The following is a 27445-nucleotide window of genomic DNA, read 5'->3' on the forward strand; positions in this document are numbered from 1 at the left end:
ACTGAAAGTTATTTCCACACCTGAGTTAACACCTCCAGACTAGAGTTAGAAACAGTCTGCAGGGCTGTGAAATAGGAGCTTCGTTACCAGCAACCACTAGCAAATAGCAAAAAAAAGATAGCTTAATTTGTGGAATATTAAGAGAGAGGGTTGGTAACATGTGGAATGAAAGGTATAGAAGGGATAATGGGTAACAAAGTCCATTGACTCCTTAAATGCTGCCTGAATAGAAATGCTGCTGCTACTGCCTAGTAATTGGTATTAATCTTTGAGGGGAGCAGGAATCAAAGGTGGGGGTGCATCTCCCCATGGATCCACTCCTGCACACATACAGAACAGGCCAGACTGATTTATATGCAACTGAGTAGTGTTGTTTGTGATTAGAAGTAGTGTGAGATCTGCTTATGAATGATTGATTGTCAGCTAAACTGATGCCCTGTGTAGTTACAGCAGTAGCTCTCAACCTTTTTTGACTTAGGGCACCTTTTGAAAAATGCCAGTGTTTAGCTTTTACTCATTTTTAACTGGAAAATAAGGGTGTGAATTCTTCTGTTGCAAGGAACATAGATAGGGTCAGAGGGGAGAGCCACAAGGGTGATGTTGTGGTGGGGGTCTGCTATCAACCCCCAGACCAGGAGGATGTGGTGGATGTAGCTTTCTTCAAGTTGCTAGGGGAGTTTCTTGATCACAGGCCCTGGTTCTCATGGGGGACTTCAATCACCCTGACATCTGCTGGGAGGACAATACAGGTAGGCAATCCAGGAAGTTCTTGGAGAGTGTTGGGGACAACTTCCTGGTGCGAGTGCTGGAGTGATCAACTAGGGTCCATGCTCTTCTTGACCTGCTGCTCACAAACAGGAAAGAATTGGTGGGGAATGTAGTGGTGGATGGCAACTTGAGCAGCAATGACCACAGATGATCGAGCTCAGGATCCCGAGGAAAGGAAGGATGGAGAGCAGCAGAGTAAGGACCCTGGACTTCAGAAAAGCAAACTTTGAATTGCTCAGGGAACTCGGGGGCAGGATATTCTGGGAAGCCAGTCTGAGGGGAAGAGGAGTCCAGGAGAGTTGGCTGTACTTCAAAGAAACCTCACTGAGAATGCCGGAATAAACCATCCTGATGTGCAGAAAGGCTAGGAAGTATGGCAGAAGACCAGCTTGGCTTAGCAGGGAACTTTCAGTAAACTAAATCGCAAAAAGGAAGCTTATAAGAAGTGGAAGCTCGGACAGATAACTAGGGAAGACTATAAGACATTGTTCAGGCATGCAGGGATGAAGTTTCATAGTTTCATTGTTGGTAGGGTCAGAAGGGACCTGAGCAGATCATCAAGTCTGACCCCCTCTCATGGCAGGAAAAAGTACTGGGGTCAAACGATACCAGCAAAGTGTTCGTCTAGCCTCCTCCTCAAAGACCTCCAGGGTAGGAGCCAGCACCACTTCTCTTGGAAGTTGGTTCCAGATCCTAGCCGCCCTGACCCTGAAGTAGTGCCTTCTGATATCTAGCCTAAGTCTACCCTCTGCCAGCTTGTGACCGTTATTTCTAGTCACTCCTGGGAGTGCTCGGGGGAACAGTGACTCCCCCAATGCCTGCTGGTCCCCCCTGACTAGTTTGTAAACAGCCACTAGATCCCCCCTCAGCCTTCTCTTGTGGAGGCTGAACGGGTTCAGGTCCCTTAGCCTCTCCTCATAGGGCCTGCCCTGCTACCCCCTGATCATGCGAGTGGCCCTCCTCTGGACCCTCTCATGTTGTCCACATCCCTCCTGAAGTGCGGTGCCCAGAACTGGACGCAGTATTCCAACTGCGGCCTGACCAGTGTCACATAGAGGGGGAGGATCACCGCCTTGGACCTGCTCGAGGTGCATGTGTGGATGCATGACAAGGTGCAGTTGGCCTTCCTGACTGCATCCCTACACTGCTGGCCCATGTTCATCTTGGCATCAGTGATGACTCCAAGATCCTTTCCTGCCTCTGTACTGATGAGAAGGGAGTTCCCCAGCCTGTAGGTATGGTGCTGGTTGTTCCTCCCCAGGTGCACCACCTTGCACTTGTCAGTGTTGAAACCCATCCTGGTCTCATCCACCCACCCCTGTAACCTGTCTAGGTCTGATTGCAGCCTATTCCTCCCTTCTAAGATGTGGGGGGATGTGGGCATGCTAGTGTCGTCAGCAAATTTGAACAGGGTGCTTTTTACCCCCTCGTCCAAGTTGCTGACGAAGATGTTGAACAGCGTGGGCCCGAGGACTGAGCCCTGGGGGACCCCACTGCTCACACCCCTCCAGGTTGAAAATGACCCGTCCACCACCACTCTCTGGGTGCAGCCCTCCAGCTGGTTTGCGACCCATTTGACTGTGTGGGTGTTGACACCACAGTCCCCTAGTTTTTTAATGAGAATGGGGTGAGAGACAGTGTCAAAGGCCTTCCTAAAGTCCAGAAAGACTATGTCCACTGCTACCCCTGCGTCTAAAGATTTTGTGACCTGGTCATAAAAGGCCACCAGGTTGGTCTGACAGGACCTGCCTCAAATGAACCTGTGTTGGTTGCCCCTAAGCATAATCTCCCCTGCTGGCCTCTTGTGGACATGCGCCAAGATAATTCTCAAAAAGCTTACCCAGGATCAAGGTAAGACTAACTGGCCTATAGTTTCCCGGGTCCTCCTTCCTCCCTTATTTGACAATGGGAACCATGCTGGCCCTCTTCCAGTCCTCTGACACCACACCAGAGCACCGTGAGTGCTTGTAAAGCTGTCCCAGGGGTCCCGCAATGACCTCAGCTAATTCCCTCAGCACTCTGGGGTGGAGATCGTCAGGACCTACTGATTTAAATACGTCCAGTCCCTCAAAGTTCCCTGACTAGATCCTCACTGCCCCTTGGCTTGAGTGCGCCTCCCCTGTGGCCTGAGGGGGTCCCAGTGGGGGTGCTCATCTGGTCTCTGCTCAGGAAAATGGAGGCAAAGAAATTGTTAAATAGGTTAGCTTTGTCGTCTGGTGTGATGACCAGATTTCCTAATGCGTCTTGCAGGGGCCCCACGTTACCCGGTACCTTCTTTTTGCCCCCTATGTATTTAAAAAAGGACTTTTTGTAGTCCTTGATCCGGGTAGCTAGTCCCAGTTCCATCTCCGCCTTGGCCTTCCTGACCGCCTCCCTGCAGCCAAAATCCGGAAGGCCAAAGCGCAATTGGAATTGCAGTTAGCAAGGGATGTGAAGGGTAACAAGAAGAGTTGCTACAAGTATGTCAGAAGCAAGAGCAAGATCAGGAAAGTGTGGGTCCTTTACTGAATGCGGGAGGCAACTTTGTGACAGGATGCAGAAAAGGCTGACATGGTGCCATTTTTGTCTCTGTCTTCACAGACAAGGTCAGCTCCCAGACTACTGCAACAGGCAACACAGTTTGGGGAGAAGGTGATCAGCTCTTAGTGCTGAAAGAACAGTTTAGCGACTACTTAGACAAGTTGGACATGTACAAGTCCATGGGGCTGGATGGGATGCACCTGACGGTGCTGAGGGAGTTGGCTGATGTGACTGCGGAGCCATTGGTCATCATCTTTGAAGACTCATGGCAATCAGGAGAGATCCCAGAAGATTGGAAAAGGGCAAACACAGTGCTTATATTTAAGAAAGGAAAGAAGAAGGATCCAGGGAACTACAGACCAGTCAGCCTCGCCTCAGTCCCTGGAAAAATGGAGCACATCCTCAAGGAATCCATTTTTAAGTACTTGGAGGAGAAAAAGGTGATTAGGAACAGTCAGCATGGATTCACCAGGTGCAAGTCACGCCTGACCAACCTGATTGGCTTCTATGATGAGGTGACTTGCTCTGTGGATGCAGGGAGACTGGTGGATGTGGTGTAACTTGATTTTAGCAAGGCTTTTGATATGGTCTCCCATACCATTCTCACAGGCAGCTAAGGAAATCTAGATTGGATGAAAACTGGCTGGAGCATTGGGCTCAGAGAGTAGTAATCAATGGCTCAGTGTCTAGTTGGCAGCCGGTATCAAGTGGAGTGCCCTAGGGGTTTGGTCCTGGCATCGGTTTTGTTCAATGTCTTCATCAGTTACCTTGATGGCATAGGGTGCACCATCAGCAAGTTTGCAGATGACACCAAGCTGTGGGGAGTAGTAGATACACTGGAGGGTAGAGCTAGGATTCAGAGTGACCTAGACAAACTGGAGGATTAGGCCAAAAGGAATCTCATGAGGTTCAACAAGGACAAGTGTGAAGTCCTGCCCTTAGGATGGAATAAACCCGGGCTGGGAACTGACTGGGCAGCAGCTCTGCAGAAAAGGACTTTGGGGTTACGGTGGACAATAAACTGGATATGAGCCAGCAGTTAGCCTTGTATGGCTAACGGCATACTGGGTTGCATTGGTAAGTGTGTTGCAAGTGATTCTTCCCTTCTGTTCAGCACTGGTGAGGCCACATGTGGAGTACTGTGTTCAGTTTTGGGCCCCCCAACTACAGAAAGGATGTGGACAAATTGGAGAGGACAATGGGAATGGTGAGGGGGCTGGGGCACATGACTTCTGAGGAGAGGCTGAGGGAACTGGGTTTATTTAGTTTAGAGAAGAAGAGGGGATTTAATAGCAGCTTTCAGCTACCTGAAGGGTGTTCAAAAAAGGATGGAGCTGGATTGTTCTCAGTGGTGGCAGACGACAGAACAAGGAGCAATGGTCTCGAGGTGTAGCACAGGAAGTTTAGGTTAGATATTGGGAAGAATTTTCCCATGTGGAGGGTAGTAAAATACTGGAACAGGTTACTCCCAGGAAGGTGGTAGAATTTCCATCCTTGGAGGTTTTTAAGACCCAGCTAGACAAAGCTTTGGCTGGGATGTTTTAGCTGAGGATGGTCCTCCTTTGAGCAGCGGTTGGACTAGATGACCTCCTGAGGTCTCTTTCAGCCCTAGTTTTCTGATTTTAACTCAAAAGCTACAATATGTCCCCTTGCTTTTGACACACAGGAATTTTATTTAAATCTCTATGTGTATCTTGTGAATTACATATAGGTGGCTGCCATGGCATCCTGGTTGAAAACCACTGATCTAAAGGGATATCACTTGCTTTGTGTGTAGTGAGTTATTGTCTGTGAAATGGGGAAAATTTTATTTCCCTAAACTTAAGTTTTATGGCAGGCTGTTGAAAGGCAAAATGTTCAATACTGAAGCAGCATCTGGAGACCCATTGTACTGGGCATCACACAAACACCAATGGAAAATGTAATTTCTGCCGTGAAGACCAAGTTTGTAATATGACCAGCTACAAGTGCACTTGCCCAGTCACTTCCTAGTGACATTTATTCCATACGTGATTCTGTATGTCCACCTTTTTCTTTGAAGTTCCTTTGTATGTTGGCTTCAGGTGATCTTCAATTGGTACTGAGCTGGGGATAGCATTGGAAGTTCCCATTCAGTATGATAGGCCTGTTTCCAAATCCACGCAACTGTCATCCAAAGGATCTGGCCATATTCTTCTTGCACTCTGTGAAAGCTGGGGAGTGTTTGCACTGAGTACTAAGCTGTTTCATTACAGTGCGGTAATATATCACCTCTATCCTGGCTCCCCAAAACACTGTCGGTATATCACATTTACACTTTTGAGACCTTGGAAAGCTAGGTCTCCCTTATCAGTGGGGCATTTTGGTGTCTTTGAGAATACATGGGCATTCGAAGTATATTGTTCAAGGATATCGCATTTTTAGGAGCACAGCCTTTTTTTTTTTCCTCCATGCAATAAGGCAGTTGTAGCAAGATTGCCATGTTAATCACACTAATCCTCCCAAAGGGTGAAAAGTGGTATAATCTGAAGAGGTGTCTCTGTATTGAAGTAATTAAGAGGGATTGTTACTCTTGTTCAAATCCCCTTCATGAGGGAATTGTGCCTTCAAAGTACCTGAAGCTTTTATATTGTGGCTTATACAAAGGGAGAGTAGAGGAGCATGAGGGGAATTATCTACCTGGTTCTGTAGGCCTTTCTAGGAGTTATTAGCATCAGCATGACATTCTGACAGATGTCTGAATGGAAGAGCATCCTGTCAACTTCACAGCATCTGATACAATCTTTAAAAACATCCTCCTTGGTGTCAAGAGTTTTTATCTTCAAGCTCTCTGTCTCCTCATCTGAGGAAAAACCTGTGCTGCTTCAGTCCAGGGCTGCATTGCATGATGGGGAACCTTTATTCATGCCTGCTTCTGATTGGGAGAGGCTGGGGCAGGGTCATTATACCGTTTTTGGTGAAAAATAGGGAACTTCTCTATCCCCAGATGAAACCATCCCAGCACCATTGTTTGTTACTTGTGAGTGGTTCACTAGGAGCTTCCTGTGGGCTTATTTGGAGTACTGGTTCTAACTGCCTTCCAAAATTACCGTCTCAAGACAGGTAGAACGTGCCTAATACTTCTCCATCCCTGAAGTGGTCTAATCATACCAATTTCCTTTTTTAAAGTGCTTTGGGACCTACTGTTAGAAAGTGCTATGTAAGAGATGGTATTAATGTTATTAGGGGCTTATTCTGTAATGAAATCAGTTCTGATTGGCCTACGTGGTCAGAGAACTTAATTATTTTCCCATTTCTGTGGTTTTACAACCATATTTTCATATCTGTTACATGCTTAAATTTATTTTTCTCCCTAATTGCTGCCTTAGACTCCCCCAAATAAAATGGGGAAATGACTATAGAGGGGTAACAACTGGGCACACAACTCTCCACATGCATGAACACCCTCAAAACTGATGATTTTCCCCTTCATCCCTTCAGTCTGTTTGGGTACTACTTGTAAAACTAGTGTTATTTTATTCTTTAAACTTGATGGTGTGTCATTGAAGATTACCTATAGGTGAAGTGTAGACATTTGGAGATGTTAAATTGGGTTCAAAATGGCTGCCTGGTTTTAAGCTTAGCTTGTCCTGTACACTTACAAACCCGGTCTCTGGCAATAAGTCTAAACCTGTAACTGTACAGAAGTTCCATGCATTCAAACTGGTCTAAAAATTGCAGATCCAATTTTAAACCTGGATCTATGTGGTATCAAACTTATTCAATTTAGGTCAAACCAGTGCACAGAATTTATACACTCTTTCCCTTTGTGGCCCTAGGGCTGGGAAGCCCCAGCCTAACTCCCCCTGCTAGTCCTCCCCTATCCTGGTTTACCTGATATTGGGCAGCCATTTTAATCTGATTTAACCTCCCGTTGATGCCCCAGAATGCCTATACTTAGCCATATTCATCACCACCTGTGGTAATTCTAGAGGCCTCTAAGAATTTAACTGCTTCTTGGGAGTTTAAAGAACCATTCACTCTTACTGAGGAATGCAGTAGGAAATCTTGATTTCTCTTGCGAGGTTTATGCTTCTGACATCTGATTGCAGCATGTTAATGCCTTAGGCGGTAATATCTCTTTCCTTCCTACTCTTTAATGCACGGCATAATTGAGTACCCCATGGATTTTTAGCTATGTATGTCAGTGATCTACTGATCTTTTCTTGGTGGTTTTTTGTTTTTGTTCTTTTGTTTAAAGCTTACAGCTGGGGTCCATTTTAAATAGGGCCCAATCTGAAGTCCATTGAAATCAACTGACATTTAGTCTGTCTTTTGGTTCATGATTTATGAATGAATCCTTGCTGTCCTAGATGTGTATTTTTTTGCATATTCTCACTTGAGCAGGTTCCTTAGGGGATTTATATGAATTTTTTCCTAGTAAGCTGCAGGAGTTTGCCTGTACTTTACCATGCATGTAAAGTATTGTGCCAAAGGAGTATGACTTTCCATTTCCCAGTTCAGCTCTTGGATCTTTCTCCTGTTGAATTATTAATGTAGGAAAATTAATCCAGCTCTTTTTTTAGGAATTCATGAACACTGTTTCTTAGCATGTCTGTGATGGCTCATGCTACTTTTTCCCTATTTTGTTGAGGTGAGCCCTCCAGGATCGTTAAGTCTGCTTGACATCAGGATACTGCTATTCTTGCATGTAATTGTCTCCTCTCCTTGTTAGTGGACAGAACTAAAGAAACCACATCTCTAATCTGTTTTTGAACACCTGAAGGTTGGATATGGTTCCTTTTCGTTTTAGAAATTGTCTTTTCTTAGAACTGATGTCAGCAGGCCTTTGTTATTGAAGTCACATGTAGTATCTATGTAAGCTTGTTACAAAAGCAGTTGATTCAGGTTCTCTTTTACTGAGGCAGACAAATTGGGACTCTTGCCTCCCTCGGGAACCTTGTGCCGGCAACAGGACAAACCAGAGCAGAACTACATATAGGGTTTTTTTTCCTCAAAGACAAAGGCAAGGCCGGTGAAGCTAAGCTATCTAGTATTTGCTTTGCAAGGGGCCAGTGCGGCAGTATCCCTGACTGTTAGCAAATATTCCAGAGGCAGAAGAGAGTGTGGGGAAGAAATGACATTTCTAGATTAACCCAAATAGCTGATTATTGAGTAGTTCTGACTAGTGTTGTGGCTTCCTTTTTGTTGTGTTTGTCTTGGTAGTTCTCCATGCATATTGGTCATGTAAATTAGAAAGTTCAGACTTTAAAATGGCACCAAGACCTTGACAAGCTGAGAATACAGACAGAGTTGGGGAGATTCATACTGAGCCACTGTCCCTTTTTCACAAGAAATGTTTATGATGGATAATGTCTAACTGAAATCTCTCTCTCCTAGCCCCAGGCAGATTTTGCTTGAGGCTTTCTTCCACAACTTGCTACAGTGGAATACTTACCATTTGGTTTATCTACTGCCCTGCTATATTCCTTCTCTGGCTCAGTTCAGCAGATTGTACCCCTTGAAGAACAGATCATGTTATTAATGTTTGTGAGCTGTATCTAAAAGGCAATGATGAATGTAGCTTCTCTTCAGTAGGACTTTACAAGGAAATTGAGGCTGTCAGAACCAAGTTTTGCTTGTCTCGTGGGCAATAAGTAATCAAATTCACTTGTCCAGACTGGACTGCTGGTCATGAAGATGCCCGGTTAGTTTGTAATACTTTTAAGGAGCTGAAGGTAAGGGGTAAGAAGCCAAAAAGAAGCAAAAATGTTGGCTTTCTGTAAGGTCAAACTCATGCCTATGGAGAGATGCAAATCTAGCTGCTGTGCAAACTGGTTTCTTTAATGTAGTCTATATGAGTCATGACTGAGAACTCATTGAAGAACGAACAAAAGACCTAAGGCTGAGAGCTGAGATGAGGCTTAAATCAGCTGCCTGGTCAGGGGAGTCCTGGGGCATTATTTAAAATTGCATGTGAGCAATGGATTGAGGGGGAGTAGAGGTGCACTGATACATTGGTCTGATATTGTATTGGTACCAATATAAAGAAAATTGGGTGTTTTGAAAATTGTCCCAATCTGGCTGATAATTTGGCCAATAAATGCCCGCGTGTGTGCACAGCTGTAATGCAGCACAAAGGTAGCGAGGAGTACAGCTCAGCCACTTGAAGAGCTGTGTGCAGCTGGTAAGTCCATTGTGAGGGAAGGGGAGGGGTGTGAGGGGTCAGAGCAGGGGAGGGCCGTGGGATGGAGCTGTGGCACGTGGTGGGGTGGCTCCTGCTGCTGCTTGCATTCTGGGAGGGTATGGTGGGGGGGATGTGCCCCTGGATCTGTTTGTGTTGGGGCAGGTTGGCTGCAGGTGTGGCCTCTTCTTGGTGGGGGCTGGGCTTGGGGAGGAGGATGCAGCCACCTCAGAATTCACCGTAGCCCAGCTCCTGGTGCAGCCCTGGCTCAATGTCCTGTCTCCACCCACACACTGGGAAGAGTGAGGTGCCTAGTGGCAGCGCTGGGAGCAGAGCTGCAGTGAAATTTGGAGTGGCTGCTGCTCCCTCTGTAGCCTCCTTCCTGAGCCCAGCCCCATTAAGAGCCCAGAGCAGCCCCGGCTCCAGCCCGCCTGTCCTGATCCACCCCGCGCTGATCCAGGGGCACATGCTCCCTCCCCCCACCCCAGATGAGCTGCAGCTCCGTCCCCTGCCCTGCCCTGTCATGTCCTGGGCAGCACCTGCCCCCTTCCTCACTGTGGGGGATTGTTCCTTTGCCACCCCACATCACTTCCCTCCCCACTCCCCTTCCACCACAAGGGACTTACCAGCTGCACGCAGCTGTATCAGAAATTGGATTGGTATTGGTCAGTATGCCTCCTTAAATATTGGCTATTGATATTGGCCCCCCATAATCTCTATTGGTGCACCCGTAGAGGGGAGATGTTTGGTGTATATTCTTTGACTCTGGATCTCCAAGTAATTGTAGCTGTATACATGAGAGAGAAAGTTATTTAGAGGTAACTATAAAGAAGTTGGTTTATAGTGAAGGGATGTGAAAGTTGCCAGTCCTTGATGGACATGCCGAGGGACAAGCATCTCTCTGGCTTGTCTACAAAATGATGATCGGAAAAGCTAAGATGAATTCACTGCAGTTGTGAGGTCACTGCACCTAAGTTGCCTTGTGTAAACACTCTAATTAAGAAGCAAGGTGGTCACTTCACAACTTCCCTGAATGTCTCCTAGTAGAAAAGCCTATCACTGGTGTATGCAGTACTTGGGATTTACATCTGTTTTTGTCCTTGTACAAAGCCTGCTATCCTGGGATCTACAGACATATAAACCCATTGTCATTCTCTTAAGTACCTGTGAAGAGTCAGAGAGAACACCTTTTCTGGGACAGCAGCAACTAAGTCCAGTTACTTGCCCTTCACTCCAGGGACAAGCTGGGTGTGTAAAGGGCTATGTCACTCCCAGGTTTTGACTATGGTCAGTCAGAACTGACTCAAATGTAACTCTTTTTACCATTACTATCCACTAAGTGTGCAAACAGAATAGCAGCTCTCGGTTGCAACTTGGAGCATTTTTCAGGAAGTGCTATGAGTTGCAATGATTCCCCAGACCCAACAGAAGTTTGATGGTGCGTCCCGGAGCCGGGATTCCAGCTGCTGTTGTTAGCTTGCAGCCTAGTTTCCATAGCAATGCTCCCCCCCCCCCCCCCCCCCCCCCCCCCCCCCCCGCCTGTTGCTGTTTTCAGAATGGGAAGGGGAAAAGGAGCAGAGGGAGCTCATTCTTGGAGTTCCTCAGCTGCGCTGGAAGGTGGGGTGGGTGGATTAGAGCCCCCAACCTGGGGGGGGAGGGGGACTCCAATCCACCAGCGCCCTCCAGTGCAACTGAAAACCCCCCAGACTGAACTTCCTTTCCCCCACCCCCATAATGAAAACAGCAACAGGCTGGGAGCTCCGCAGATGCAAGTTACAGAATGTGCTCCATCTTTACGTGTGTTCATCTGAACCCTCATTGCATTGCATAATGGTTCAGATTTTCCCAGGATTGGGCCCTTTTAAAGTGGTCTGCAGCCATGTACTTCTGTTTGGTCATAGCTGTAGATTACTTTCTGGGGTCAGATCAGGCAAAAATTATAATTTCTGTCTGTGTCCTCATGTGTTGGGAGCTGCATCCTCATGACATTGTCATGGCTGCTGTAATCTCTTTTTGATTTATACCACTTTAAATAGGTTGTTACAACTCCCTAGAGCAGTGGTGCTTGTTTTCTTGCCCATGGGCCAAACCTGACCTGTGCAGGCTCCCCAGGAAATCAGAAATTTGGTGGCACAGGAGTGGTGGCAGTATTAATTGCTGCTCCCCTGCTGCCAAATTTCTGTACCTGTGGGGAGTTTTGTGGGCCAGATAATATGGCCTTGCATGCTAGATAACATTGGTGTGCAGCTGGGCAGTCATGTAGCTGGATCCAGGATGCAGGATTAGGCCACCTGCAAGGGTTGGATCCAGTGCATTGGGTCGGCGCCAGTGCCCTGGAATGTACCCATAGATTGACTGCACATGCCACCCCTCTGCGGGATCTTGACCATGGACTGACCCTACCCCATTTGTTTGTCTTATGAACTGGCAAGGTTGGGCACCAGTGCCCTAGAGAAAATGCAGTTACACTGGTATTAAAATGATCTGGGTTTGGAACCAATTGTACCTGTCCCAAAATAGTTTTACTGGTGTGTATATCAGGCTTTTGACTAGGTAGGATCTGTCTCATGTTTTTGTGTAATAGCTCAAATTTAATATAAAGATTTAAAATCATACTTATCTTAATTCCTAAATATTCTGAACCTTAAATGCCTACTCAAATACTATGCTATTAGTGAGGTGGGATACCTGCAGTCATATAACATAACTGAACACAGCTCTATACAAATACTTTGTTGGATGTTAAATTTTGACATTGCTACAAGGGGTTTGCCAGACTTTGCAAACCTGAGGCTCCTCTAGTCCAGTATTTTGTCTGGCAGTGGTGAGTACTGGGAGTGTCAGGAGAAGCTGCGAGTAGTCCTCATCAACTTTTGCTTGGATGCTTGCCTGACACACTGGGGCTCCTTATCTCTGTTAACTAGAGATTTGGCTTGACACTTGCAGTATAAAGTTCAATATCCTTTCCAGTTATGATAATGCTAGATATTGTTGAAATGCAAAATAAATTCTCAGTGTGTTTTGGAATCTTGCTAAATTCTTCTGCACAATAGCTCCTGTGGCACTGAGGCCTACAGTCTAAATGTATGTTGTGTGAAAAAGCATCTTCTTTTATCTATTTTAAATTTTCCCACCTTTTAATTTACTTGAATATCTGTTAGTTCTTGTGTTATAAAACTGGAAAAAACATGCACAGAAAATCTGTATGAGGGAGATCTATATTTTAACAGTTCTAAAAATATATTTCTGTCACTCTGAGGCTTGTCCATGGTAACCAAGGCAACTTGGTTTAGAGCAGCAGGGTTAAAAACAACTGTATCCATTTTTAAAAAGCAGCTAAATTTTAACAAACTTTCAAAACACACCGTAAACAATATAAATGATATTCTGTTCTTCATGCACAATTGCAGTGATTTAACCAAGTTGTGACTTTTAAAGCGCTCAAAATCATTGTAATCTTGACCTGAGCTTCACTGCTAAGTGTGGTTCACAGAAATTACCATTTATGCAAACATGCAGCAACATGTCTACACGTGGATTGGTGCAGGCTAACAAAACCCAACTTTTCTGTTGCTTGAATGTGAAACTACCTCCCTGTGCTGTGTGCAGATCTCCAGCTAATATAGCCATTGGCAAAATGTTAGTGTGTCCACACCCCAGCAACACAGTAGTATCAGCAGCTCTGAGTCTGGGGGCTCCTACCCTTTCTACCATGTTGTTGGTTGACACAGCCTCTTGCAGTGATAGCGCATGGCATTATCAATTGTGTGTGCGCCAGTGTTTTCAGTATTGGCAGTTTTAAACTGCCAGAGGTTCTGGGGGCAAAACTTTCTGATGTAGATGGGGCTTAATCTGGTTCTTTACCTGGATTATAAGATTGTGTAGAGAGAATGGAATGTAGAGATGGACAGGCTTTTGCTACCAATGAGATCTACATAACTGATAATTCCTTTGCCATTTGTGAATATAGTGACATGCCTCTTATACTGGTATTAAACTCTGTAGCTTTATATGTACATAAAGGTCATCAGCACTTACTTGCACTGAGCTCTGCCAGTCAGCATGATGCAGGAACAGCAGCTATATGCTCCTTGTATGTTTGGAAAACTAATAGTAAAATGAAACAAATGATAGATGTGTAAGGTAAACCACTCTAGTTAGAATAGCAGTTTAGCTAACACTTTTGTGGCATTTTGAAGATGAAAGTGTTGGATGAAGTGCTAAATTGTACCTTAGTAGGAAGACAGCTGTGTTTCATAATTTATGACCTGATTTTGAGCCTATTGAAAGCCATGGCAGTATTTCCTTTGACTGACTGGGTTGTGGATTGGCTCCTTGGAAAGGTAGCTAAATGAGGAGCTGGATAATAAAGACTGATTTCACTCAGAGTTTGCTTTAATAATCAACACAGAACATAAATCAGACCCTTAACTGTCTGGCATTGTACATCAAGAGGCAACTTGGTCTGCTAGATCATTCGATGGCTTGAGACATGGGAGATCTTCAGAGTCTTCTCCACTTTTCCACTAACCATATGTGTGATCTTGGACAGTGCTTTGCCTTTCTTTCCCCTCATGCGTTGTTTGTCCTTTTTCTATTTAGACAGCAAGCTGTTTTTGAGGCCAGGATTGCATATGTGTGCAGCACCTAGCACCCTGGGTTCAGATGACCCTTTTTAGACCTACTGTGATAGGCATGATAAAGAACTTTGTGATTGTCAAACTTGAATTACTGTTTGTGGCCTCACTCTCTTCAGTTCCCCTTTTAAATGTGATGTAGTCAGTGTTTTTAGTATGGTTGGTTTGGTTTTTTTTTAAATCAGAAAGCTTCACAGGAAGAAACAATGTAGTTACTTGGGAGAAGGAGAGGTGTTTTTGGATGAGATCTGAAAAGCAAAGGAGTGGAGAGCTAGTAAGGGCTGTGGAAGAAAAGGCTCTTGCACAAATGGTGGCAACATTGTCTGAAATGACAGAGTCTACTGTCTTTATGTTGGTGGGGTAGCGTGAGGATGGAGACTGGCAATAATTTTTTTTTCCTGTAAATGAAAGATTCCTTATTGTTTTGTTTTCATGAAATGCTTTGAAAGGTTTTTTGGAGCACATTCCCAGTGGTGTGTGAAGGGACAAATATGATGTATTTATTTTTACTTTGTTTGGCCAGCTCTTTTCAAACCATGATTATTTTGAATAGGACCCTGAAATGAAAGGGAAGTGACTGAGTGCAAGGACGTGTTCATGCTGCTCTGTATCTATAAGGCAATTGCTGGAGTCTGGCAACTGGGGCTGAAGCTGTAGTGGAGTCACAGTGTGAGGCAGGAAGGGTGGAAAAGGATCTTGACAGAGGAGTAAGTACTGTTTTTCCTCTTCAGTGTCCAGGTAGAACTGGTGACTGGATATTTAAAATAATGGCCAAGTCAGCAACCAGAGTGTAAGATAGAGACCTAAATTAAAGAGTCCCTCAAGTCCTTCCCATCTTTTGGGCTGAAGTCCTGTATTCAGTTACTGACATTCTTCATCTTTAGATCACCTCTGCAATTACTTCTGCACCACATGGGTCCCTGGTTACAAATTTCCCCACAGTTACAGCTAGTGAATGCAGACCGGAGGTCTGAGTTGAGGAAGGAAATAGAAGAAATGCAGCTGGGCTGGAGGATGCTTTGCCTGCCCAAAAGCAGCACAGGTGTCTCCTGAGAGGTTTAGGTGAAGGAAGTAATGATGAAGTCACAAGTTTACTTGACTTGGTCAAGGCAGGGAGGTGTCATGAGCAGTCTCGGCATGAAAGCTTGTTCAGACTAAAGGTGGCGGTAAGACAAACAAATGCATTTATTGAGTGTGTGCAGAGTGCTGGTGCATTCCTATTCAGAGTACAGGCCAGCTTTGCAGCTGCCACGCTAGCAGCCATGCAAATAAGCTAGTAAATATTTAATGCAGTCAGCCCTGGTACTGGATTTTCTTTGTCAGTGGGACCTGTCACTGTCCTCAGAATTACACGTGAGTCTAGGAACTTGCCTGTATTTAGAGTTGCATTAGTTTTAACTAACAACTGTCTACACTAAAAATGTTTACTGGCACAGCTTTGTCAGGAGTGTGATGAGGTCTTATTTGTGATTTGCCATACCTGTGTGAATTCCTAAGCTTAGGTAGCTGTATGGGCAATGCTGTACCTCAGCTGATTTATAGCTCCTATCTGTTGGGAAGTGGCTGGTGTAATCTTAGCAAAAGTACAGTTCTGCTGGTATAAGTGGCCTCCATTCTGAGTGTGCTTTCCTGGTGTATTGTATTAACATACATCTGGAAGGCTTTGTACATAAAAACTGCTTGCTATTTGCCATGGCAGTGATCTAGAGCTGATCCTCAGTGTGTGGAGCTGTGCCTTATGATGGGGCAGGAGAGGTTTGGTAGCTGGAACAGGGACAGAGAGCTGTGCTTGTGAGTGTATAAGCGGTATGATGCATTTGGAGAACTCTGAGCCAAAGTGAAGGTGGAGGAAGGTAAGGAGGAGGAGAAATAGTTTTGTGTGGCGGTTGGTTATCTTTTGTGGGGTCTTTCCTTATCTTTTTAAAAGATTGCTCTTTTTTTTTGTACTGGAAGTCTACATTGCAGAATGTTCCCTTTAAAATGGGAGTGGTCAGTCTCTGGCCTGCTGGCCAGATCCAAGCTGCAAAGCCATGTCATCTGGTTCCTGAGTCTCCCCACTGGTCTGAAAACTTAGGGGGGCAGCAGGAGCAGTATTAATTTCAGCTTCCCTGCTGCCAGATTTCCAGACTAGAACCCCACATTTAGGGGCATAGGGCCAGGATGCAGACCACATCAGGCCCATAGACCCACTCCACCAGCCAGCTGGATAAGGTGCCTGCTTCTACTGGTCTGAGACTTGCATGTGTGCAGCATGGGTCCCAGAGAGGCTGGAAGGGACAACATGTGGCACAGTCTGGCCAGGGGTGTGCAACACGGATCCCAGAACAGCTGGAGTGGGCACCACACTGCATGTCTCGACTGGACTGCAACATGCGGTGCCTGGTCTGGGAACTGTGCTGCACATGTTGCCTACTCTGGCTAGGCCAGGACCTGCGCTGCCCATGGTGCCTGCGGACACCGGATGCAGAATGGGTCCCATGTAGGCTGAACTGGGCACTACATATAGCACAGTCCTGGAACTGTTGGGGGAGGCACCATGTGAAGTATGTCCTGGAATGGGCACCATGTATGGCACAGTTCAGGCAGGGCAGGCATCATGTGCAACATGGCACCTGCTCTAGCCAGTCTGGAACCCATAATATATGCTTCTGCTCAGACTGTACTGCATGTGGTGTCAGTTCCAGCCACTCTGGGATCTGTGCCACATGGGCTTGCCTGTGTGATGATGAAGTCCAAAAACAGCTGGGGTGGACACTGTGTGCAGCTTGCATCCTGGGTCCTGCCCACAGGGCTGGTCGAGCATATGCTGTGCCCTGTGTGGATCTGTGTGGACCCAGGGGCAGTATTGGGGGGCTGAGTGGTAGGGCTCTTTGGGTTGGATCCAGCTCACAGGCTGCATGCTTGATACCCCTCATGTAGACTAATAGGTTCTGCACCCTTATTCTATTCTTCTGGTCTTTGGAGGCATCCAGCTGTGCTCCCATTGACTTTGGTTGGAGCAGGAGTGTACAGGGCGTGGGGAGAAGATGGAGCTTGGGGTAGTTAACCCCATATTCATGTGGCTACTGGTTTCTGCAGTTCAGGCACTAGAGCCTTCATTTTGGCTCCCAGTTTTTCTTTCTAAACTGCTTTACCGTTTCTCTCATGTGTTGCAAATCCTGCCTGCTGTGCTGCACTTCCCTGTTGCACTACCTCTTGTTTATCTCCAGCTGGGCATCTTGTTTGCATTTCCCAGTTTTATTCTGTCAGATGTTCACTGTCCCCTTTGTCCAGTGAGTCTTGCTTGCATCCAGCCTTTGTGTCTGTTTTTGTTTCCCTTATAAGGGATGTTGTAGAAATGTATATGTTAGTCTCGCACACTTTTCCTGGTTTATCCCTTTCCCACCATGCTCCTAGTGACATGTCATCTTTTCTCTTCCATAACACAGTTGCTATCACAGCTACTTCCTGCTTGAGGTTTTGGGTGGGGGAGGGATGGGGGATGTGTGTGTGGCGAGGCGGGGTGGGGGGAGAAGCAACATAAAGAGCTACTGTTCCTAGTATGATAGATGTAATGTCAAGAGGGATTCTTATAATGCGCCTTCCATATTCCTGTGAAATTGAAATTAATTCTAATTAAGTGGAAGTTAACCTCTTTACCTATTGCAAATTAATGGAATATGCGATTAAGTTATTGCAGTGTTAGAGGTTCTTTAAAATTACGTGGAAAGAAATGTAGCTGTGTATGTGGATGGAATGTTTAATTTATGTTAATTTAGTTCTGAATGAACGAGTTAATTTTAAATGATGGACCTTTGCCCTTATTTTTAAACCACTCCTACTTGTGCACTTTAAAATACAGCTTTTTCCTTTCTTAGTAATATTGAATTGAATAAAAATATATAAAGCATCAAATGAGAACATTTTAAACAGAGAAGTAATCCCTCCCTGTCCCCAATCCAGCTCCAGTACTTCACTTGCCTCAGTGAGCCATCTGCATAGTTAGGTGTTGTGTTTCAGGTATGGGCCCCCTCCTAAAGCAGAGAGTTGAACTAAAAGTCTAAAGGTTAGAGGTATAACATGTTAGATAACCCTGTCATGAAGCCCATATTGTGACTCTTCACATACCTGGTTGGGGGACAGTGTGTGTGCACCTGACCAGATGTCCAGGAAGACAGAAAAATCAGGGTTGTGATAGACGTTGAATGGTCCAAATATGATTTCCCTTTTTCTAGCTAGATAATCCACTGAAACCTCATCTGATTACTTCCCCTTCTAGCATCGAGATGGGGCAAAATGTTTTCACATTTTGTTTGGTGTATCTGGCATGGAAATATTAAATTGCCTTTGGGAAAATCAAGTGAGAATCTTAGTACTAAAGCAAATGTTTTGTCTTTTATGAGACAGTTTATTAAATCATTTTGAAGTGGATTTAGATTGTTACCCATGGGGAGCTTCATGGGTCTTAGAATTTGTTGGGTTTGGATTGGGGTTTGTGGCAGCGCGACCTAGAGATGCCGTGAACTCCCCTAGTGCCCCCTACCTACCATGCCAAATCGGGTCTAAATGCACCCTCTCTATCTCACCCGCCGCATCTTTGATGTTAATATGTTAAAGGGAAGCAGCCTTCTTGCCCTCCTTGGCACGGTGCCTTGATGTATCAGGGCTGTGGCTAGTTGCCCGCCTATGCCCTCGTGGGCGCCTCCTGGCTTCTCCCACAGCCTGCACCAGGACCTGTCTCCCCGCGCAGTTCCCGCAGCCTGCACCGTGGCCTGTCTCCCCGCGCGGTTCCCGCACGATCGCCCTCCCTGGGCTTGCCTTTATATGATTGCCCTTGCTGGGGCTTTTGCCCTCACAATACCGCCCACTGGGCCTTGCCTTGCACTCACGCCCGCACTGGGGCCTTGCCTTGCGACTCCTGCAATCAGGGATCAGGCGGCCTTGGCCTTACCTGGCCCTCAGACCCCCTTCCTGGGTCCTATGCCCCACTGGGGCTTTGCTCAATAGGGCACAGGCGGCCTTGGCCTTACCTGGACCCCAGACCCCCTTTCTGGGTCCTACGCCCCATTGGGGCTTTCCTCAATTGGCGCTCAGGCGGCCTCAGTCTTACCTGGCCCCCAGACCCTCTTTCCAGGTCCTACGCCCCCTGGGCACTGCCTTCCTGGCCTCAGCCTGCTGTTTATAAAGACCAGGCCTCGCCCCCTTCCAGTCAGCTGACCAGACTGGTTGCTCTGGCAACCTGCACCTGTGCTGCCCTGGTGACTGGCAGCTGAGCTCATGCTACTATTGTCAGTAGCAGGCACCTTAGTGCCCTGCTGCAGGGTTATTTTTGGACACACTTCATGGTCAGTGTCTCTACTTTTTCACTGAGTTCCTGTTCAGTCTGTCACATTGTCCACATAGCTTGTTCTTTGGTTCAGTTTGTTCAGATGAGTTTTTGTATTCTTTCCTTATAGCATTAGCATCGGTAAAGAGTGCCTGGATGGTTATTGTATTACATTCTGCATTTTCCATAGAACTTCATTTTCTTTCAGGTTACAATGTTGACAAGCCAGCCTTGCATTCTGTAATGTCTCACTGTTTCACAGTCTTACCATCCGCTAATTTTTCAGCATATACCTGTAATACCAGAACACAAGTGTGTTAAGAAATTTTAATTGCCCTTAAGAGTCCAGCACTTACATAAAGGAGTACTTATCATACATAGCACTTCAGCAGTTTTAATCTTAACTCTATCTTTGTCTTGCAGCAATTTAGCATCTTCCTAAGATCACTCACTGACCTTTTTCAAAAAAAATTTTTTGCCTGCTGGATTCTTGCTCTGATCTCACTCTCATTTCTACCCTACACTGTTTTGCAAGTTTCCAGTTTCTTCAGCAATCCCTTGCTGTCAAGGATGATTGTCTTCCTTGGTTGCCTTATCTGTGGGTCCGGTGATGACTAATGAGGCCACTCTGGAATCGATAGACTCTATTGCAACTCAGGCATGTGTTTCCATGCAGAGTGGGTAGCTCTGGATTCTTGATTCTCTCTGCAACATCCTGTTTCTGCTGCTTTCACCTTTTCATTTCTTGTTGGTTTCTTGAGGCTTCAAAGCACTGAGATCCCTGCAGCAGGCGCTTGCATCATTTGGGGAGGTCCTGGACAATAGTCTCCCATGAGTTGACATCCATGTTGCATTTTTTTAAGTTGGTGTGAGGATGTCCCTGAATTTGCTATCTCTGCTCTCTTCTTGGGCATATGCCTTGACTTAGGTAGGAGAATAAAACTTGCTTCAGGAGTCTAGAATTGGACATCTGTATGACATGGCCAGCAGAGCAAAATTGATGTCTGATGATTGCGTTGCTGCTCATGATGTTTGCTTGTGAGAAGACGTTGGTGAGTCTATCTTCCCACTGGTTTTGAAGATTCTTCTACAGGCAGTGTTGATGATACTTCTCCAGCGACTTGAGATGCTTCTTGTACATTGTCCATGTCTCACCTCCATGCAGTAAGTAAGGTGGGGATCATGACTGCTTAATTAATCATGGCTTGGTTTTGGATCTGATGTTAGGCATTGAACACCCATTTCCTCAAGCATCTGAAGGCTGCATTTGCACATTTGAGGTGATTGTTGAATTTCTTCAGTGATGCCAGCCTTCTGTGAGGGATGGCATTGAAGATAAGGAAATACTCAGTATTCTCCAGAGGCTCATTGTGAGTCTGAATTGTCAGAGCTGGGGACTGCTCATTAAAAGCTTGTTGATGGAGGACCTTAGCCTTCTGAATGTTAAGCATCAATCTCATTTTCTTGTATACCTTGGTAAAGACATCAACAATTGCCTGAAGATCTGCTTCTTAGTGAGCACAGACTACAGCTTCATCAGCATAGTGCATCTTTGATTGAGGTTGGGCTAGTCTTGGTTTTGGCTTGGAGTTTGCTGAAATTAAACAGCTTTCTAGTCATTTGGTAGTTCAGCTTCACTCCAACTGGAAGATTGTTGATGGTCAGATGTAGCATTGCGGGAAGGAATATCAAGGAGCTGAAGTGTTGGAGTGAGGATGCAGCCTTGCTTAACTCCCATCTTAACCTAAAAGGGATCCTAAGAACCACAATTTGCATACCATCATGAAACTGGCAAGAAATGGTGACAACTTTTGGTGGGCATCTGTACTTTAGAAGGATCCTCCACAGTGACCTCATAAAAGCCTTCAACTCTGACAACTGAGAAGTAAAGAAGCCCATGTAGAGAGATTTATGTTGTTTTTGGCATTTTTCCTGCAGCTGGCAAGCTGTGAAAATCATGTCAGTTGTACCTCTTGATGCCCTAAACACACACAGAAATTCCAGGAGGAGCTTTTCAGCAAGTAGAAGTTTCCAACTCTTTGAAACAGGTACTGGTGTTGCCCTGTTTTTTTTTTGCTGTGGTATATTGCAGTTGTGGTGTGTAGAGGGTTTTCATATCTCTTTCATATTAAGGATCCTAAATTTGTTATAGTGTTTCAGGGAAGCTTTGTGGTGTGGTGTGTGAGAAGGCTGAGGCTGGGTATTTTTGTGGTTCATTGGGACAAACATAGCTAACTGATCACAGAGAGCTGGGCTCAGTGACCTGTGTGGTCCCTTCCAGTCCTCTGTTTAGCTTGTTTCAATGGTATGTTATCCATGTTTATTGAATGTGTTGCATTGTTTATCATGCTTATTTGTACATCTAGTTTTTCAAGTTGTTTGCTGGCTTTGTTGACCATTGATCATATATAGTGGCTCTTTTTAGAAGATGCTGTCGACATCAAGTCAACACTATATCTGTTGTTGTTTATATAGCCCTTTCAGCTGCCTGCCTTCATCTTTCAGGTTTGTCTTAATCAGGGGCAGGCAAAATACAGCCCGTGGGCTGGATCCAACCCGCCAGGCACTTTCTTCTGGCCCATGGTACCCACCAACGAATTGTACCCCGCTCAGCCCTTCTGGTCACAAGGGTGGGAGCAAGATGTCCAGGTATACACCCTGTCCAAAATACGCTGTTGGGCCTTGCTCCCACCTTCCTGAGTGGAAGGGCCTGGCCCTGCTAGCACACGGCTTCCAAGTGGAGTTGCTGCTACTGCTGCTACAGCTGCCAGGGACCTGCTTGGCTTCCCCGGTTTCCCGCTGCCTCTGGGCAACAGGTGGGGAAGTGGTGGAGGTGGAGCTGCAGCTGGGTTGGACCATGGGGTGGACCGTGGGGTTGGGGCTGGCAGCAGCGCAGAGCCCATGCCCAGGGCGGTGGTGGCAGCAGCAGCATGGAGCTTGTATGGGTAGGCAACCATGGGGTGCAGCTCTGGCAGGCAGCAGCAGCAGGCCAGGGCACTCAGGGTGCTCATGCCCAGTGGGGCCAGCACGTCACATTGCAGCAAAGGGCACAGCGCCTGCCATCTCTATTCCCAGTGCTTCCTGCTGCACATGCACAGTCCCCATGCAGCATGGGAAGGAAGCTCTGGGGCAGAGAAGGCAGCTGGTTCCAGCACATGGGGCTTTCCTCCTGTGCCACACGAGTGCGGGGGCTCATTTGTGTGTAGTAGGGAGCACCAGTGATAGACAGCCTGGTGGGTGCTGTGCCCCACGCTGCAATAGGTGTTTGACTTTTAGTGTATGATTTGCTTTATTCTGGTTCTAAGATGGCAGCCTCTCTTAAAAGGAGTAATTTTGGGGGGCAAGAGGAGGGACTTCTTGTGGCAAAGGTCAGAAGGTGGAACTTCCAGTACCAAGAAATCCAGGGCAGACTAAGGGCCAAAAGGGGAGCACATAAAAAGTGGAAACAGGGAGAGAACACCAAAGAGGAATATACCTCTTCTGCTCGTGCTTGTAGGGAGGCAGTTAGACAGGCCAAAACTACCATGGAGCTGAGGATGGCAACCCAAGTAAAAGACAATAAGAAATTGTTTTTTAGATATATAGGGAGTAAAAGGAAGGCCCAGGGAGGAATAGGACCCCTGCTAAATGGGCAGAAACAATTGGTGACGGACAGAGGGGACAAGGCTGAACTCCTCAATGAGTTCTTCGCCTCAGTGTTCCTAAGCGAGAGGCATGACAAGTCTCTCACTGGGAGTGTAGGGAGGCAGCAGCAAGGCACCAGACTTCCATGCGTGGACCCTGAGGTGGTGCAGGGTCACTTGGAAGAACTGGATGCCTTTAAGTCGGCAGGCCCGGATGAGCTCCATCCGAGGGTACTGAAGGCACTGGCCGACATCATTGCAGAGCCACTGGCGGGAATATTTGAACGCTCGTGGCGCACGGGTCAAGTCCCGGAGGACTGGAAAAGGGCCAATGTGGTTCCCATTTTCAAGAAGGGGAGGAAGGAGGACCCGGGTAACTATAGGCCAGTCAGTCTCACCTCCATCCTTGGCAAAATCTTTGAGAAAATCATCAAGGCTCGCATTTATGAGAGCCCGGCAGGACAAATTATGCTGAGGGGAAACCAGCACGGGTTCGTGGCAGGTAGATCGTGCCTGACCAATCTAGTCTCTTTTTATGACCAGGTCACAAAACGCCTCGACGCAGGAGGAGGGGTGGATGTCGTATACTTGGACTTCAGGAAGGCCTTTGATACGGTATCCCACCCCATACTGGTGAACAAGTTAAGGGGCTGTGACTTGGATTACTGCACAGTCCGGTGGGTGGAGAATTGGCTGGAGGGTCGCACCCAGAGAGTTGTGGTGGATGGGTCGGTTTCGACCTGGAAGAGTGTGGGCAGTGGGGTCCCGCAGGGCTCGGTGCTTGGACCGATACTCTTTAATGTCTTCATCAGCGACTTGGATGAGGGGGTGAAATGTACTCTGTCCAAGTTTGCAGATGACACTAAGCTATGGGGCGAAGTGGACACGCTGGAGGGCAGGGAACAGCTGCAAGCAGACTTGGACAGGTTAGACAAGTGGGCAGAAAACAACAGAATGCAGTTCAACAAGAAGAAATGCAAAGTGCTGCATCTAGGGAGGAAAAATGTCCAGCACACCTACAGCCTAGGAAATGACCTGCTGGGTGGCACGGAAGTGGAAAGGGATCTTGGAGTCCTAGTGGACTCCAAGATGAACATGAGTCGGCAGTGTGACGAAACCATCAGAAAAGCCAATGGCACTTTATCGTGCATCAGCAGATGCATGACAAATAGGTCCAAGGAGGTGATACTTCCCCTCTATCGGGCGCTGGTCAGACCGCAGCTGGAGTACTGTGTGCAATTCTGGGCGCCGCACTTCAAGAAGGATGTGGATAACCTGGAGAGGGTCCAGAGAAGGGCCACTCGTATGGTTAAGGGCCTGCAGGCCAAGCCCTACGAGGAGAGATTAGAGAAACTGGACCTTTTCAGCCTCCGCAAGAGAAGGTTGAGAGGCGACCTGGTGGCTGCCTATAAGTTCGTCAGGGGGGCACAGAAGAGAATTGGTGAGTATTTATTCACCAAGGCGCCCCCGGGGGTTACAAGAAATAATGGCCACAAGCTAGAAGAGAGCAGATTTAGATTGGATATTAGGAGGAACTTCTTCACAGTTTGAGTGGCCAAGGTCTGGAACGGGCTCCCAAGGGAGGTGGTGCTCTCCCCTACCCTGGGGGTATTCAAGGGAAGGTTGGATGTGTATCTAGCTGGGGTAATGTAGGCCCAGCACTCTTTCCTGCTTATGCAGGGGGTCGGACTCGATGATCTATTGAGGTCCCTTCCGACCCTAGCATCTATGAATCTATGGGGCGGGGCAGCTATTAAGGGGCAGGGCTATCCTTGCAGCCCTTGAAAGCGCACTTGTTAAGTGGCCCTCCACCAGAAATAATTGCCCACTCCTGCTCTTAGTGATCCTGATATTAAATAGCTGCAAAATTGTAATTAATTTTTCTAAAAAGATTTGTCATGGTCTCTAGCTACTTTCCAAATAGGCCCCATCTAGAGTTGCTTGCAGCTTTGTTAGGGTTACACTATGTTCATCTTCTGATGCACGCAAATACTGTAGTTGGTGACATCAGCCTTTATTGTAGCAATGTATGACTGAGTTGTAACTTGGTACTATGAGGTAACTGTATCTGAGCTTTCAGGATGAGGTTAGAAGGTGACTGAATGCTCCTTTCTCTGTAAAGCAGGTGTCAGACAGATTTCAAGGAATAGTAACTGCAGCAGAGAAGAGTCTATGATGCTGAAGGTGCTTGGAAGAAGGAAGGTGGACCTGAAATAATTTGGAGAAGAGTAAAGGTCAGTTCCACTGAACTTGCAAGGGCTTTTGTATTTGGAGGAGGAAAAGAGAGAGAGGGAGCTCTGCTGACATCCAGTTTTGTGGGTCTTTTCTCTCTCAGTAAATGCAGTTATCTGCTTTCAGGATCCAAGAATTTTCCCTGCTGCTTCCTTGCAGGACCCTTTCAGCAGAGTGCTCTCCAACAGCCCCCACTCCCATCCATCCCTCATGGCAGGCTTCGTGGCCCCACCAGAGGCTACCACCCCTGCAGTTTTCACCCCCTGTGGCATAACACATACATGTGACATGAGTTTCATAGTTTCTAGGGTCGGAAGGGACCTGAGCAGATCATCTAGTTCGACCCCCTGCCGTGGCAGGAAAGAATACTGGGGTCAAACGACCCCAGCAAGAAGTTCATCTAACCTCCTCTTAAATACCCCCAGGGTAGGAGCCTGCACCACCTCTCCTGGAAGTTGGTTCCAGACCCTAGCTGCCCCGACCGTGAAGTAGCGCCTCCTGATATCTAACCTAAACCTACCCTCTGCCAGCTTGTGACCGTTATTCCTGGTCACTCCTGGCAGGGCTTGGGGGAACAGTGACTCCCTCAATGCCTGCTGATCCCCCCTGACTAGTTTATAACAGGCCACGAGATCCCCCCTCAGCCTTCTCTTTTGGAGGCTGAATGGGTTCAGGTCCCTTAGCCTCTCCTCATAGAGCCTGCCCTGTTGTCCCCTGATCATACGAGTGGCTCTGCTCTGGACCCTCTCCATGCTGTCGACATCCCTCTTGAAGTGTGGCGCCCAGAACTGGATGCAGTACTCCAGCTGCGGCCTGACCAGTGCCGCATGGAGGGGGAGGATCACCTCTTTGGACCTGCTCGAGATGCATCTGTGGATGCATGACAAGGTGCAGTTGGCATTCCTAACTGCCTCCCCGCACTGTCGGCCCATGTTCATCGTGGAGTCAATGATGACCCCAAGATCCTTTTCCGCCTCCGTGCTGACAAGAGGGGAGTTCCCCAACCTGTAGGTATGGTGCCGGTTGTTCCTCCCGAGTTGTATCACCTTGCACTTGTCTGTGTTGAAACCCATCCTATTCTTGTCCACCCACCCTTGTAACCTGTCAAGGTCTGATTGTAGCCTGTTGCATCCTTTCAGTGTGCCCATGTCCCCCCACATCTTAGTGTCATCAGCAAATTTGAACAGGGTGCTTTTTACCCCCTTGTCCAAATCACTGATGAAGATGTTGAACAGTGCGGGCCCGAGGACCGAGCCCTGCAGAACCCCACTGCCCACGTCCTTCCAGGTTGAGAAGGACCCATCCACCACCACCCTCTGGGTGCGGCCCTCCGGCCAGTTGGCGACCCATTTGACTGTGTGGGTGTCTACACCACAGCCCCCCAGTTTCTTAATGAGAACGGGGTGAGAGACAGTGTCAAATCCTTCTGGAAGTCCAGGAAGACTATATCCACTGCTACCCCTGCATCTAATGATCTGGTGATCTGATCGTAAAAGGCCACCAGGTTGGTCTGACAGGACCTGCCACTGATGAACCTGTGTTGGTTGCCCCTAAGCATGCAGTCTCCTGCTGGCCCCTCCTGGATATGTGCCAGCATAATTTTCTCAAACAGCTTGCCTAGGATCGAGGTAAGACTAACTGGCCTATAGTTTCCCAGGTCCTCCTTCCTGCCTTCTTTGAAGATGGGAACCACGTTGGCCCTCTTCCAGTCCTCCGGTCCTTCACCAGAGCACCATGAGTGCTCATAAAGCCGTGCCAGGGGACTTGCAATGACCTTGGCTAGTTCCTTTAGAACTCTAGGGTGGAGATCATCTGGAAAATACGTCCAACCCCTCCAGAAGCTCCCTAACTAAATCCTCGCTAACCTGTGGCCCAGGTGTACCTCCCCCGGGGCCCGAGGGGGGCCCAGCAGGGAGGTGGCTGTTCTGGTCCCTTCTTAGGAAGACGGAGGCAAAGAAATCGTTAAACACGTTAGCCTTGCCGTCTGGTGTGACGACCAAATTTCCCAACGCGTCCTGCAAGGGCCCCACGTTACCCGGGACCTTCTTTTTACCCCCTGTGTATTTAAAAAAGGACTTCTTATTGTCCTTAATCTGGGAAGTTAGTCCCAGTTCCATCTCTGCCTTGGCCTTCCTAACTACCCCCCTACATCCCCAAGCAACTACAGAATTGTCCTTTCCATTGGGTGTAAGCCTCCTTTTTAGCAAGGAGACATTCC

General features: G+C 47.1%; 1 protein-coding gene across 2 annotated transcripts in view; it reads left to right on the forward strand.

Annotated features, from left to right (window-relative positions):
* Nucleotides 1-27445, forward strand: part of LOC149854818 (ankyrin repeat and fibronectin type-III domain-containing protein 1-like) — a 596514-nt gene that overhangs the window by 38649 nt on the left and 530420 nt on the right. The window contains exon 3 of one of the 2 annotated variants that reach the window (XM_090023527.1): nt 25121-25229. The exons of the other annotated variant lie outside the window; for it this stretch is intronic. The gene's annotated coding sequence lies outside the window, so the exon portion shown is untranslated. The remainder of the gene's footprint in view (nt 1-25120; nt 25230-27445) is intronic. 2 annotated transcript variants of the gene reach the window in all.

The sequence above is a fragment of the Crocodylus siamensis genome, chromosome 12 (assembly GCF_052110815.1).
Source record: "Crocodylus siamensis isolate JL-2025a chromosome 12, ASM5211081v1, whole genome shotgun sequence".
Classification (NCBI taxonomy): domain Eukaryota; kingdom Metazoa; phylum Chordata; order Crocodylia; family Crocodylidae; genus Crocodylus; species Crocodylus siamensis.